We start from the raw sequence: 16,223 nt of genomic DNA on the forward strand, positions 1-16,223 counted from the left end.
TGCCGGGGCATGCTGGCAGCCTGCAGAAATTTCCAGCCTTGCGCTCGCCGTTCTGCACGCAGATGTGGTGGACTTATTGCTCTGGGAGAGAAAAGTGACTCACAGTTTTGGTATCTGCTACGTAAGAGCATTGGGGGGATTCCTTGGCTGGCTGACAGAAAAGGAAGAAAGCAGCAGCAGAGGTAAAAAACGATTCCTTCCTCCTGCCTTCCTGGGAACGCGGCTCATCCAGGCTGGCTGGAGCAGCTCCCTGCTCTCTTATGATATGCAAAAGGAGAATAATTAAAAGCGCCAGCATCACTTGCAAAGTGAGTAAACACAAAGCCTTTCAAAACATGCTCTTCAGCTAATGAGAAGCTGTAATTTCTTATACTTAAAGGCAGAAAAGACACTGATGAGACTCAGTGGAGTGTGTGTGCATGCGCGCCTGCCTGTGTGTGCATGTGTTTGTAGATACAAGAAAATCGGTTAATTGTTGATGATGTTTAGAAAAGGGATTATGAGAAAAGACACTGAAATGATGACAGGAAACATCTTGGATCAGAGCCAAAGAAATAAAATAATCAAGGACAATCAAGCCTGCAGCTCTGGAAAGCGCCGACTGCTCTGCCGGGGACTTGGAAGGAATTTCCCCGTGCTGCTGAGCTGCAGCTGGAATACGTGCTTGGCACCAGGAGGGAGAACTGCAAGAAGCAGTTTGCTTAGAGCATGAAACAACAGAAGGCAGACCTATGGAGCTGTGCTATAATTCAGAGGTTAAACAGCTTTGTCTGCTTCTGTGTCGGACGGAGACTCATTTTTACCCACATCTGACCTGGTCTCTGAAAATGCAACTTCCGAAGCCCTCCGAATGCAAGCAGAAGCTGATGATTCTCCATATGCCTTTCCAGAACTGCTGTGACATTACAAGCACAAAGAAAAGGGAGCTCGAGGAATTAAGTTCTCTTGTGGCTGCAGGATCTGCTGGACCTTACCACGAGAACTGACTCTGGAAACAATTCCTTCCTTAATTCTGGAAATTGGAAACCACTGACGCCAGGTGGGGGATTGCAACTCCCTGCCTCCGAGCTCAGGGGAGAAGCAACAATCATCTGCAATAACAGGAGCAAGCTTGACTTTCCACCTGGGCATCTGATAGCTGCCCTAAGCGAATGGATTGTAATGTTTTCTTTCTCCTGGGCTGAGGTTGGGTGGGGAGAGAGGACAGAGGGAATTTTAAGCCTCCTTGTGACTGTTACGTTGTATGTGAGCTACAAAAATGCCACCCCTTTGCTTTGGATGATAAACTTCGTCTTGCTTTGTTGTTCCTGAATTCTGGCGCATTACGTTCTGGGCTTCTCCAGCAGCAGAGACACATGGTCTATTAAAGTGGGAATCTTTGGGGACAAGGAGGCAGAGGAATGAGCCAATCATACATGACTTTTCCACATTTCCTATTTTTCAGCATCTGCAGGAAGCTTTTCGGATGGTACGTACGCGTGTGCACCAGGGAGGGCAGGAGGGGACGAGAGGGGAGAGGGTGTGCAGGAGGGAGAGAGCGCATGGCAGCAGAGCCGCTGGGTTTGGGTGTGTGTGCGATCGCTGCGCTGCGGTCGGGGCTCCAGGCAGCCACCCCTTCCCGGCGCCGCGCTCTGCACGGACCTGATCTGAATGTTAAATGTGAGAGGCTGGATTAGCATACTAACCGAGCCATGTCAACCCCAGGCAATCAGCAAATGGCCATCTCCTCGCTACCACCGGTGCGGTGGAGCCTGCCGGATCTGTAACGGTGTCCTTTGTCAGATCGCCTGCTATGTCTGCATCTGCCTTTTGTTTTCCAATCAGATTCCAGACGTTCATGAACAAGAACGAAAGGCAGAGATACGACACCTATACTGAAAGCAAACGATACGTTTAGGCGGTGTTCAGGCTGAAAGGTGGGGTCTGGAGGCACTGGGGCCAGAAGAGACCACAATCCTGCGGGCTGCAGAACGCCCGGAAACACGCAGCGTCCCCTCCAGCGCCAGGGCTCACGTGAGAGCGCTCCGAGCCGGCGGGCTGCGACAGGATGCTGCAGCCTCGGCTGTGCAGAGACTGAAAGAGATGCCAGTAATTGGCCAGAGGAGAAGCCTTAATTGTTCCTGCTCTGGCTGCTGTTCATGTTATAATTACCACTATCGCTACTAATGTACTTGAATTAGAAAAAAAAGCCTCAGTGCCTGTAAGCATCAACTTCTAAAATCCTTTGAGTCCCCTTCCAAGCGTCCCTCACCCCTGTGAGCAGGGCTGGCCGTGCTGCGGGGCCGTGGGTGTGGGATGGGGCCGTGGGTGTGGGATGGGCAGTGGGTGTGCGATGGGGCCGTGGGTGTGGGATGGGGCCGTGGGTGCTCACACGGCTTCCTCTGGCACGGCGCTGGTTACACAAACAGCTGTACAGACATTGAGCCATCACACGGCTCTGGAGAATAAAGTGATTTAACCCAAGCATGGCCTTTTTATCAGCATCTATCAAACAAGGGAAGTTTTGAAATAACCTCTACTGCATGATACGTCTGCTTCTTTTTTTTTAAGGGTATGTGTGGGTGCTTTACACGCCACAAAGGCGGATGTCAGCAGCATTTTTATGCGGAAAGGAGGAGTCTGTGATCAAGCCCAGATCTCCCTGGGCAGTCTGAGCACACGTCAGCCCAAGCCCTACTGCCCTCTGCTCTGGAAAGCCAGGAATTGGGGCACAGCCCAGGGACACGCTCCCCACTGCTCACCTCTTACTGTAGGAACCCAACCCCAGCACCACTGAAAACGTGCTGCAGCCACAGGAATTTCCTGAGCTCTGGAAACCTGTGCAACTCCTACTGCTGGGAAGCAGGAATGTTAGCAGGGAGAAAGGAAAACACAATTCAGACTCCTTTGTCATTTTCCCCATATCCTTAGTGCGGGCTGGATGATACAGGCAAAGCCTCTTAGGCTAACGAGCTATCTCCACTAATTTCAGTGGAGTCATGCTGGTTTACACCAGTCAAGAGCCCACAGCCTGAGCATTTTGAAGACAGACGACTTCAAGATGTCATCTGTTGAAGAAGCTGAAAGGAAACCTCTCATTACCTGCCACATGCCTGTATCTCCCAGTAAGGGAAACAATAAGAGAATCAGCTAGTATCTAAGGAAACCTCTTTAATTTATGCATGGTGGGGACATCAATGTAGGTTCATCTGCATTGGCAAGTAGAGAAACACATCAAAACCATTAAATATCTTCATAATTTATCCTTATCCACAGCAAATCCTTACAATTAAACTTTTTTACCGTAAACACTGCAAACAGTGATGAAATGCTTGCTGCTTACCATAGGTCGTACCGCTGGACTGCTTATGCTGTGGGACCAGAGAGTTCTGGAGCCACTGGAACAAAAGCTGACTTTCACTGTAGTTTCTGAAAGAGCCTCTGTGCCAGTTAAAGGAATATTCTGGGAGATGGTATGAGAACTGCCTGTCAAATGCCAGCACATCACCCAGATGATGAGCTGCAAGTATGTTCCCACTCCATTTTCAGTACTGAAATAAAACACAGGGAAGCTACCACAAAAAAACACATTACGGTCTTATGCCAGAAGATCAAGACGTACTAAAACTAAAGACCAATCTCAGAAAATATTAGCAAATAGACAGGATACGGCTCTGGGGGGCAGGATCTCATTTGTGACGCTCCCTAAGGATGTTTCTCACATACCCCACGACAGAGCCAACTTTAGGCCAAACGAGCCAAGCCCAGAAACAACCAGGGGTTTTCCAACCTTTTTCTTGCTGTCAGTAAAACCCGCAGTGTGCTTCACTGCCTGGCTGCAAAACAGAACTGCCTCACTCGAGGAAAACGCTGCAGCACAGACGTTATTTGCCCTCTGATATGGAAGCATGAATTTCTCGGGATGCAGCGGTTGCCATGGCCACAAACCAAACCAGCCCAGCCGCGGTGAAGCGCTGCCGGGCAGCACCTGCCCTCTCGCCGGGCGGGGGATGCTGTTTGTGCTCTGATTTTCCCAGGATGCTGCCCAACAAGAAGTGCTCTGAGCACAGCCGGAGCCCAGCAGCAACACCGCGTGCTCAGAGCGGGACCTGACAGGCCTGTCCTGGGCTGAGCAGTGCCCTGGGAAGCAGGAGGACTCCTGCCGAGCCCTGCTTTGAGGCCAGGCTCCCTGCTGCCCCTTGGGATGCGGGAGGTGATTTGGGAGTTCTGTGCCCACTGTAATGTGGCAGTGCTCCTCCCTCCTCCACTTCTTAGTGCTTGCTGAAGAACAGGTGGCCAATAAACAGATAAATGCAATACTAATAAAGTCCATGACAAACAGAGCAGCAATATAAACAATAGCAGTTTTCTCACCACTGTACACTGAAATCAAAGCCTTCGATTTCAAGACTGACACTCTATCAGATCCAAAGAGAAAAGTAACAACAACATGCAGAAGTGAAGGTAACAAAGGCTTCCTCAACTCAGACACAGCCTGGTCGTCACAGAACCAGCACTAGTAGTTCTCCTGAAGCTGGTCAGGGATTTGAGCTTCTTCTTGAGGCAAGAGAGACTTCAGAGCTCGCAGCATTTGCCCGAATAAAGCTGTACCTGCCTGTGCTGACCAGCTGGGCAATTTTCAAGTGCTACAATTCAGCCGAACAAAAGCCAGTTCTTGCCCAGACGTTTACAAACACTTTTCATCCCTCAAGGCATTCTCTGCCCCAAACTCCAGCCCGACTGTTCAGTGTTACTGGAGCTCAGAAGTATTTCCTGCTAACAGAAATGACTACAGTGGGATCATCCTTAACACAGCACTGTTTTGTGTGAACTGAAATGACATCTGAGGAGCACAGTCACATCTCGAGAATGAAAGTTTCTGTAATTAAAATGAAGCTAAAAAGCAATGCACGTGACGAAAATGGATACGTGCCCCGGCTTCCAGCAACTGTACCATCTCTACACACTTGCCCTACAAATCATTCGGATACAAGACTTTGATTACCAGTAACACCACAGGCACGGCTACCTGCTCTCCATGTGTGCATACCCACAATTAAACAGGCTTCTAGCTCAGTCCCCCTGGCAGTGAAGTACTGCCCATCTAATCCCTTACGGCTTGTTTCTCACCACATCTATTTACAGATGCTTGAACCAACCACCCACAAAGTGACCCAGCCTGGTCAGCAGCTGCCCTCACTCTGCTCCACTCATACACTGCCCTCCTGTCTCACCCTCTCACAGCCCAGCCTTCCCAGGGCACAGCCATGTGCCAGGGCTGCGGGTCCCTCCGTGCCTTCCTGCTTCCCCTGCCCTATACAGTCATTAATGAAAACTGAAACAGATGGGTCCCAAAATTTATTCCATTTGCAGATACTGGATGTTTTTAAAGAATACAACAATTTACAATACAAGATTAGCAATGACTCGACAGCTCGTAAATGGCACAAACAAGCACACGGCGTCATCTCCCTAAACTGTCTGAAACATTCTGCATTTCAGCCTTTTATCTTTCTCTTCCATCTCCCACCTTCTGCCTGCTTGTCTGTACTTTCTCTGTTTCATCAATCTTTCCTTCTCATTCTCATATCAAAGTCGAGGATATTCGTTCAAGCTCAAGGAAGCTGGGTTTGCAGTGTTAATATTCCTCACTCAAATCTCGGGATTCAATTTACAGAACCTGAAGCCCATTGCACACTGCACACAAAACATACAAACGTTTGAAAAGGTTCCTGACTAAACAGGAAGAAGGAGATGCTTTCCTTGGGACCTTCTGAGTGAGGACACAAAGAGAACACGTGTCTTTGCGCACCACAGAATTTCCCAGGGCTTCAATTTAATTTGTAAAGCTGATGATTCTCAAGGAATGGAAGCGTGCACTTACACTGTAAACAAAACACTTCAGATAAAAACACATGAAGAAAGCAAGAGACAAAGTTTCCTTCAGGGATGAAAAAGTAAATCAAGAAAAAAATCCAAACCCAAACTTACGCCTTTCATTTCTCCATCCAGCCAGAAGATACCGATAGGTGCTGTGTGAATCTTCCCATTAATCCCTCTATTACTGTCAGTATTACACAAACACAGCTCTGGTATTACAGAGTATCCCTGCCTTTATGAATGACTCTATTATTAGCTTATTTGAGACACACAGATATATTAAAATCAGGAACTTCACAGTGACTCGGTGAATTCTAGTTAAGCACAACATCATTTTGAAAGAAATTATAACATTTGGACAACGGGTGCATCTTCAGTGCCAAATCTAATGGGAAACCTAGAGAGAGACTTCCAGACTAGCCAGAGGAGAAGGCTGGCTTTTAACTCCGCTTCTTCTGCCAGCACATCGTTTACTGTAAGTGTTGGAATACTTAAGATCTGAACAGATCATCGGAATATGATTTACTTTCAGCAATCCACGCACAATATGAAACAAGCCAGAAATCTTACTTTCTCATCATTCCTTATTCCTGTTTGATTAGAGCAGAAATTCAAGGGACAGCTCTCTTGCTAAGAAGATTAAGCCAAGGACACTGATCGTTTGGCCTGTCCTCTAGTGACAGAAACTAAGAGTTAGGGCTGAGACAAATAATTAACCAATGGAGTCCCTAAGGTAACTCTCCAGCCCACAGAGAGCTACAAACTGACATGGCAATGGCTTGGAGACTCACAGAAAAAAAACAGCACGTTACAGATGGTCCTGTTCAAAAAACACCTTTTCCTTCATCTCACTACATGGAAAACAAGAGGAGCTAAGACTGCCACCCAGCAAACCATGTGCTAGGAAATACCTCGTGCAGATGGCATTTATCAAAAAACAGTCATTTAAGAAATGACCGCCATATGAGAAATACGGCCATTTATGAAAGAGCAAATATTGCTGCTTACCAGAATGGCAGAGGATAAAAGACACAAAGCACTCTAAAATCTGAGACAGCAGCATGGTTGCATTACATGTAATCACATCTCTTTTAATCCACGTTATTTATACCACACCTCTCAGGAGGGACCAACACAAAAATCACTTCTCCAAGGCTTAAGAAAATGAGGCCATAGAAGACCTCCCTACCTCAATATGGAAATGTGAAGACAACGTACCAGGATCCAGCAGCAAGGAGCGGGGATGGAGCGATGGTTCCTACTCAGCCTGGAAATATTTGGTACAAATTCTCCAGATCAGCGCCTGCCAACAAAACAATACCAAGTAGATGAGGAATTTTAAGGAATCCAGACGACTTTGGAATATTGCACAAAAGAACCAAAAACTCTGAACACAGTTAGTAAATAATATTCTTAATTTGTGGTCAACTCAAATGCAGTCAATGTTCCCAAACATTCCAACTCTTCCAACTGCAAGCTGGTGTACAGCACGTTTGTATCATAGACCCATTTTGCTGCACTCTCCAGCTGTCTGCCTTCACACCATAAAACCACACTGGCTACACACAGGTGACTTTGCCAATGAACAACCCGTGAGTTTATTGGTGTCACAGCCTCACTCTGACCCGTCTATCAGCAAAGACAGAAGTTCTGCAGTCTCACTTTTCTGCCTAACCCCTGGAGCCCAGCACGGCTTCCACATAATAAGCAAGGGAGTGGATGCGCAAGGAACAAAAACGAATACAAGGGAGAGTCAGAACACAGACAGCAGGAAGCTGCTGGAAATAAAAGTTACCTTCAGAAAAATGGAAGTTTGTTGTTTCTAAACAATGAAAATGAACAGGACATAAATCTAGCAAGTGAAATGTAGAACCGTGATAAGGCGAGCCAAGGATCCTGAAGAACAATTGCTGGAGTTAGGAGAGCTAATAAAACCTGTCCAAACACAAAAGCAGGAAGCCTGTCAGTCACCCGGCACAGCTGATGGATGATCAAGGCGCAAAGGGAGGAATTAAGAAAGATAAGGACACGGCAGCAAAATTAAATTAATTCTCTGCACTGAAGTTTGCTATGGAGGAGGTCGGGAAGGTTGGCGCACCGGAGTGACATCACCAAAAGCAGATGGTCCTCCAGCAAGAGGTTTAGAACAGCCCAAACATGAAACGGCCAAATTCTCTTTATTTCCTTGTATCAGAGAATTAAAAGGCGACACATCTTTAAAATCAGCTTTAGGACGAACCATGGGACTGTAAAACAGAAAAGTCAGATCTTCAGGAGGGGCAAAATGGTAGGAAACATTTGGTCGGACACTGAGGAGCTCGTCTTCTACACGCTCTTCTGGCACTGAAGGTCCTTAAGGAAACAAAAGTGCCGTGGAGCACGGGATTAATGATCCTGAAAAACCCTGACAAAAACAGAGGGAAAAGGGAACCAACAAAACACAGCAAGGGAGAGGAGCAGAAGATTCTGCAGTTCCAGCACTCTCCTAAGTCTCCAGACTCTCCAGGAACAGAAGACAGTGAGGTGACACAGATAATGCAGACAACACACAGTTTCTCAGGAAAGTCGCATTTAAAACTGTAAGAGAGGAGCTCCCTGAAAACCCCCAGAAATCAGGGACTGGGAGGTAAGATGCCGATGTGCAGCCCTGATTAAACAGGAACCTGATGCCCAGTCCAAGGAAAGCTCCGACTTGCTGCAGTAAAGGGGATGGGTCAGGAACAGAAATACTGGCACCACTGGAGTAAAGGGAGAGGGAAGGTTAAGCCCTACGCCTGCATGTCTGCCTTTCTGCACATCCCCGATCCTTAGGGGATCCTTTGAGGAGCAGCAGAGAAAGAGGAGGCTCAGGCTTCTCATTTTGGCCACATAACAGGATTAATTACCAGGACTCTGGCAGGTATGTTGAGGGTAGATTCCCTCAGTCACTGTGGCCGTGCTGGAGATGAGAGAACAGCCCCATCGCTGCCTCCAGATTAGTTACAGAATACATTACTCCGTCCTCCGGCAGATTAGATGAAAGCAGCAGCGTTCCTTTCCCTGCAGGCTCTGCCACACATGGGAGAACCTCCCCTCCCCCTCTCCCCCTTCTCTGTCTGCTGGCGGCAGGGCAGCACGGCCCTGCTGCGTTTGGGAATCGCTCCCCGTTGCGGGGTGCCAGCAGCAGGAACCCCTCAAACCCCTCAGCAGCCCAAGGCTGGGCAGAGGCTGCTCCAAGCAGGTGCGGCTGGACCCGTGCTGGGCGGCCCCGGGGGCTCCTGCATCCTTCGGGAGACACAGCGAGGTCCGAGGGGGAGGCGGCCCCGACCCCCCCACCCAGCTGTGGGTTTGCAGGAAGGGGGTCGGGTGGGACCGGGGCCGCCCCCCGCACACAGAACCGCCCGCTGCTCCCCTGCGGGAGCTCGTGCCCAGCCCCGACGTGACACGGGCCGGGCTCCGGGCCCAGTCCCGTCACGGCGCGGCACAAAGCGGCGGGCGGATGGCGGTTGCCTGGGCACCTGCCCGGGGCCGGCAGCAATGCGGGCAGCCCCCGCTCCGTGCGGGTACGGCTCCGGCAGCGCCTGCTCACGCTTTGTCCCGCCGCGTGCCCACACACTGGGCTGCTTGTGTTCGGCTGATGGCAATTAGCAGCGCTAAGCGCCGCGTGCCCCGCGCTAATTCGGGCGGACGGGCATGTCGCACCCTGCCAAGAGTTACAGCCAGCCACGGGCGAGCCCCGAGGCTCCCAGCACCGGCAGGAACCACGCAGTGCCCGCGGGCAGGCAGATGCGGGGCCCGTCAGTGGGTCACTGCCCCTCCCGGTGTGCGGGGCCCAACCACAACATCGCAGAAAATTCACTGAACGGAGGATGCTGATAATGGAGAGGAGCTCAGCATGATGCAGGAACAGAGCAGGGAGCGGCCCCTGGCTGCCCGGGGGTGAGGGGTGAGGGGTACACTGCCCTGCACAGGGGAAAGCCACCCACCAGTACGGCACCCCTACGGGACATCTAATTATTACACTTATTATGAGAAGGCTGAGAGCTGCAGGTGCTCAGTCTGGAGAGGAGAAGCCCTGAGATGCCTCACTGCAGCCCTCCCGTGCCTAAAGGGGCTGCAACCCGAGCAGAGGAAGGCTTAGGGTAAGTATGAGAGCTGGGTGGGCTTTAAGGTCCCTTCCAACCCAATCCACTCTGCAGTCCCCCGATTTCTAATCCCGGTTTGCATCTCTTACTGTGCACAGCCAACGGGGCCTGGCCCAGGGCGTGGGCTGGGTGTGTAGCTGACTAAAAGCAGTGGACATTTGATCTGTAAGTGTTTTTCAATGATTGTATCTGTTCCGTGTTATTGCTTTACATGACTAGGTTTTGTACAATATTGAAAATCAATGAAAATGCATGAAAAAAATGTTTTTTCTCCCCTTCAGAACCTCAACAGCCTTGTTTGGATGCCAGCACTGCTGCTGTATAGCTGCACCCCCAGCTGCAGTTCACCTGCTCCCACCTGGCCCAGCACAGTACAATGTTTCTTTCTTGTTTCCTCAGGTACATGAAAACCCAGGCAGAATAAAGGCAAGGGAAGAAAAAAAACAACCCATGACTACCAACTTTCAGCTCCAGATTAGGATTGGGATATAGATGCTACATGAGGTAAAGAGTGTGATGAGCTGAGACTAGGGTAGCTACTTAAAGAGATTAAGGGATTCACTACAGTGTAATTGAAAGGACCAGCAGCCTCACCGTGGCCATTAATAGCTGAAGGAGCCCGGCACCAAGCACAGAACCAGCCAGGGTCGTGGAGTCGGGACAGTGATGCACCAGGCTGTACCCTGCAGCCACACACAGCCCCGCACAGCGTCACACTGACCCCACAGCACCAGGGCTCTGGGTGCACGGGTGGGACGAGGCTCATGACTGTGGTCTGGCAGCTGACTGCAAAGCTGGACCCTGAAGAACTGCCCTGTTCTGAAGGGAAATATTCTTATTCCTGAAGCTAAACTAAAAAATACTTGGTCTGATTAGAATATTTTGTTTGATGCAATCAATTATTTAACTTCAGACTGATTTTCAAGAGAAAGAAAAGAAAAAAGAACAGGAAAAAAAAAATCCCCTAATTTTCTAAGATGCTTTGTTCAACTGCCAATTTACTGTACTTCTACCAGCTGCTTCAAATGGTTTTTCTGAAGCACCTGCAGGTATTTCTCAGGTCTCTATGGGATCAGGTACCCACATTCCCCCAGAGGCAGCGCAGAGTTGTCCTCCCACGGAGCAGAGGTTAGTGGCTGTCGCCTGCCCAAGCTCAGATGCACCACTGATGGAAGCCCAGCCCGGCCACTGCCCTGCAGGACCTTTCTGCGGCGCAGCACTAACAGACAGCGCAGCTGGACCACTGTGCACGCTTTGCCAAAGCCTCTTCTGGTATCAACCCACACACGTCCTCCAGAGCTAACACCATTTTGTCACTTTGGACCACTGATAGGTCTGGCTCCAGAGTTTGGAATTCTTCAAGAATTGAAATCTTATCTAAACATACCACTTAACTTTCCTACGGTGAAATAATGACTTTTACAGAACTCTCTAACACGGTCTATAATCTCTTCTCAAGTGCGTATTATCGTACTGTCACAGTCCCTCTCGCCCTCCAACAGCCCAGTCAAAGCAAGAGATACGAAGGTAAACACAACCAGGAAGGACAGAGTGCCAGCGGCCCCTTTCCCAGCTCCACAACTTGTTTTTCCAAGCAGCCAGCTGCTCTGAAGAGAGGCCATACTAATTGTGGGACAGTTGGTGTGTTCCTGCATGAAAATTTTTCGAAGCAATGCATAAATTATTTATTCATTTGTATTTGCATTTAAATAGTTGAAAAGTGTCCAAATTAGCTGCTTTGAAAATTGTTCCAAAATTCCCCCCTAGGCTGTGACCTTGTGGCCAAGTTTAATCTCAAAGCAAATTGAAAGAAGGGTTTTGAGCTCAAACGTCAAACGGCTCTGACTGCGTTTTGCTTCAGAAAACCGACTTATTCTTCTGCAAGCTCAGCTGAGCACGCACCTTGAGGACTCGAGCTCGGTTTGCAAACATGACCATTTCATCAGAGCTTTAATCTGACGCAGTGCAGCGGGTTCCCCGATGCTGCTGCTTCTGGACTCACCCAATAGCGTGCAAAGCTCAGTCTCCCTTCATAACAAGTCTCTAATCCTCATAGGTGTGCCGAAAAAAATGACACGTTAAAAACCGGGATCCAAACAACAGTAGGAACCCCTTGTACCGATCAGTGCGTGTGTCAGAGCTGAGGCCGGGGAGCTCAGCTGACGGCCACGCGGTGCCTTTCTGCCCCCAGCACCGAGGGCAGAACCCAGGGCTGATGTCTCAGTGCTGACCCAGCTGCCAGCACCGCCAGAACCACGGGGTGAAGCAGTGGGAGCGCTGTGCACTGCGTGATGGCCGCTCCCTTTACGTGCTGTGATTCTTTGACACATCCCACAGAGAAAATATCCCCGATCCTCCCTTCCACAAACACGGCAATTTATACAGAAGAAAACCAATTTTCTAACAAATGCAAAAAAATTAAAATAGAAACCAGAAAAGCACACCAGGCATTGCAGCTACCTGTAAATAAGGAACCGTTCAGAAATGGAAGATGCAAAAATACATTCAGCACCAACTAGGAATGCTCCCCAGCGCCGGGCAGGAGTCCCACGCAGCCCCAGCCCCTCCCCAGGCTGTGCTGACCCCCACAGCGCTGCAGTGCCCAGCTCGGGGGGAGGCACCACCTCCCCATCCCCAGAGCGCTGCCCTCCTGCCTCCCTCCCCTGACAGTCGCACCGTGCTCTCATTTCACTGCTCCCAAATTCCACGTCTCCCACCCTCCCAGCTCCCCACAGCCACGCACTGGCTCGCAGACTGTATGCATCTTTACATCAACAGCAGCAGCAGCAGCAGCAGCAGCAGGGGTACTGCCGTACAAAAGCAGGCACCAAGAGCCAAGATTATGTCTTCAGTATCTCGCAGGCTCACGCAGCGCATATATATCTTCTGTAAATAACCCGGCGTTTTCACATGGATTATTTAGACTTTCTGATGAAACTGCAGAAATGTCAATGCGGAGCGCCAGCGCCCAATCAGGCAGCAGCTCGCTGACCCCTGCCCTCCTCTTCTTCTGCGTGACTGCTATTATCTTCAAGGGGAAAAACCCTCCTTCTCTCTTGTTATACCTTTTTTATGATCTAGGATTCTGTTAATAATGACCCCGTGTTACATAAAACAGATACATTAATGTCACCGAGTCCCAAAAGTACTGAATCAAGCTGACTCCTTCAGAAAGGAAGAAAGTGATGGATATGGGTGAGGGAAGCCTTAATAAGAGCGCAGATCCAAAAGATGGGAAGGGCTCCACCAGATCACTTTCTCATTCCCATTTGATATGGGATATTTAAAGGGCCACACAGCTGAGGAAGATCAGAGCGGCAGTGAGATGGCAGCGAGCCATCAAAGAGAGCGGATCGCACCCGCGGTTCTGGGCGGTGCCGGAGGGCTGCGGCCCCTCACACCAACGCTAACGGGGACAGCCGCTGGGGGCCGGCCGGGCCGGCGGCTCCTCGCACTGCGGCGCTGCGGCTCAGGCCGTCCCTGCCATAACAGCACGGCCCGGGATCAGCCCCGCGGAGCAGCGGCCGCCCCCGACCCGCGCACGTGGCCGGGGCTGTTCGCATGTAGCCGGAGCAGATGCGACAATTAAAAGCGGGCACTGTCAGTAAAGGAGAAATCTTTAAAAAGAACAATAATCTCTAATCAGAGGTACGAAGATATTTAGCGGCAAAGCTATTAATATCTGAAAGCTTCAGATCTTGAAAAGAAAGTGCAGGACAGCCTATAAAGGCCATCTGCTATGGAACGTAGTGCGGAACAGCGCTGTGATCACACAGCGGCATCGGTGGTGCTCAGACGTGCGGTGCACAGCCCAACATCAAAGAACTGCAAATTATATCCAGGGAACACGAGGATGGATTAATGAATTTGTGAGCACTCTCAAGTAGTTTAGAGGGAAAAAAAAAAAAAAAACAAAGTGGGAAACCACAGACTGGTCGCATCCTTCTGGCCAGGCATCGGAGCTCCTCCCACCAGCTGCCATTTGTATTCCCACCTCACTGAATTGGGGAAATGGTAAAGTCTCATGGCCAAGGTGAGGCATACAGGAGACAAGGAATCTGACACAGCCTTACACAGATAAGGCTCAATCTGAACCAGCAGAAATCCAGGAGGGCCCTGCAGAGCCGCGGCTCATTTTGGGGCTGTTTTTATTGTATTTTATATTTAACATGATCAGCCCTTGGCAGCCTCCCACCTCTTGCTCAGGGTCAACACGGAGCACGTTTAAAATTAGCAACATCTCCTCATTAACGCAGGCGGGTCAGAAGGCAGCGGTGCTGCTCACAACCTTGGCAGGCCGGACACCCACCTGACAGGAGGCTGCTGGGCCAGAGGAATGCCTGCTGCCCTCCGAAAAGCTGGGGGGGTCAGGAAATCTGCTCCTAATGGCAGAAGAGGAAGTGGGATCAAGGTGGGAACTGCCGCTCACGTATGTACGTACAGCTTCCAGAACAACGTAGGAGCTGCCTCCGGGATGTGTGTAATGAATGGGAAAAGCCTGAGGTAAAGGAAAAGGTCTGACTGAGGGCTGCGTGCCTCCCCCTGCCCTGGGAGAACAGAACAGCCCTGCAGAGCTCGAGTGCCATTCAGTCCCATCTGTACAAACAAACCCAAACCCTGCTCCCCTGACACGGATCCTCCAGAGCATTCGCTCTATTAAAAATTGTATTTTGCAATTACTTCAGTTTGCTTTGCTTCTTTTCTAGGTTTTATGCTAAATTACATGGAACGACAATCAAGCTTCACTTATGAAATCTGTTCTGCTGGGCCGTGCCTCCGTTAGAACAAATCTCCAACCATGTGATACAATCACCACTGCTCTGAGTGGAGGGTTCAGCTCAGCACAAAGTCAGCACATGTAACAGAGCAACATCCCACGCCACGCACTGAGAACGAATCCCTCTTCTAACACAAAACACGCGGCATGTCGGCCATCCTTCTGCACCCATTGCTGCAGGGCACACAGCAGTGCTGAGCTCCGTGCTACATGAATGCCATAACCCAGCAGCTATCGCCAATTCCTCCCATTTCCTTGGGCGAAGACCTTGGTGTTTCTGTTCCTCCATTCCTGGTTCACCAACAACAAACAAAGCAGACTCACCAACACCAACCCCAGAAGTGGCAGGAGAATTAATTTCTGAACAACCCTCAGCATTACGGACATGCTAAGCACAACTACTCTGAGTACCAAATGTAGCAGTAAGACAGCAGCACAGCCACACTTCTGCTTTCTCTCATTACTGCGTGGACAATGCTGGCTCTCAAAGTATGCCAGGCCTCTTCCAGATCAGAAGAAAATGTGATCCCTACTCCAGGAGTGTCTAATCTAAAAAGTCAGAGATGAAAAGAGGGAAAGGAACTCGGGATACAAAGGAATCCATGTAGTGACAGGCCCCAGCTTGTTATTTTAATTAAAAATATGCTAAGTCCTTCCTTTGGCCTCTTTCAGCCCTCCCATTCACGCTCTAAGCCTCCGTCTGCAGCCCTGCCTTGAGTCCTGGGGCAGTGTGCAGGATGGGGCCCTGCAGCCATCACACTGCGCATTGCCCCGCGCCCTGCAGTGCCTGACAGCAGCAGCACATCCCTCACCCACACACACATCCCCGCAAAGCTCCACGAGTACATGGCTGCTCCAAAAGTAATGCCTCCTGTCTTACAGTACAGGCTCACAACATTGGAGGTGGATGGTGGATGGTACAGCAGCACAGGCTGAACCTCCCAGCCAACACACTGCGATGTTTTGGTGCCATGTGACAGATGGCAGCAGAGGGGCAGTCTGACACAGTGGCATCTGATGGGAAGTGCACTTGAAACAAAGGTGTGTCACTGAATTCCTCCATGAGAAAACATGGCATCCAATGACATCCACTGATGCTTGCAAATACTTATGGAGACCAAAGAGTGGGTGTGAGCACAGTGAATGCTGGACTGCATGGGCAACATGTTCCTAGCAAGGACACCATCGTAGCAGCTGTGAAATAGCAATCACCTCCACTGGTGCAGATTGTTACAGTGCTACATGCAAGCTCTTGTTCATCGCTGGTGAAAATGCACAGCTAACAGAGGTGATGATGTCAAAAACACCGTAGCTGAGAATTTGCTCTACCAAATAGCACTACTGCTTCCTTTGTATCTGCCACAATGCCCATATTTAAAAAAAATACAAACAAACAAAAAACAAACAGGAGGCATTACTTTTGGAGCAAGCTGCATTTCAGTCCCTCCACCCCAGCTCACACC

At 49.8% G+C, this 16,223-nt stretch overlaps 1 protein-coding gene across 1 annotated transcript in view; it reads right to left on the reverse strand.

Moving 5' to 3' along the window:
• The window catches only part of ZFHX3 (zinc finger homeobox 3), a 323,012-nt gene that overhangs the window by 193,744 nt on the left and 113,045 nt on the right, over window positions 1-16,223 (reverse strand). The window contains exon 2 of the mRNA XM_072346221.1: window positions 7,078-7,162. The gene's annotated coding sequence lies outside the window, so the exon portion shown is untranslated. The remainder of the gene's footprint in view (window positions 1-7,077; window positions 7,163-16,223) is intronic.

The sequence above is a fragment of the Excalfactoria chinensis genome, chromosome 11 (assembly GCF_039878825.1).
Source record: "Excalfactoria chinensis isolate bCotChi1 chromosome 11, bCotChi1.hap2, whole genome shotgun sequence".
NCBI lineage: Eukaryota > Metazoa > Chordata > Aves > Galliformes > Phasianidae > Excalfactoria > Excalfactoria chinensis.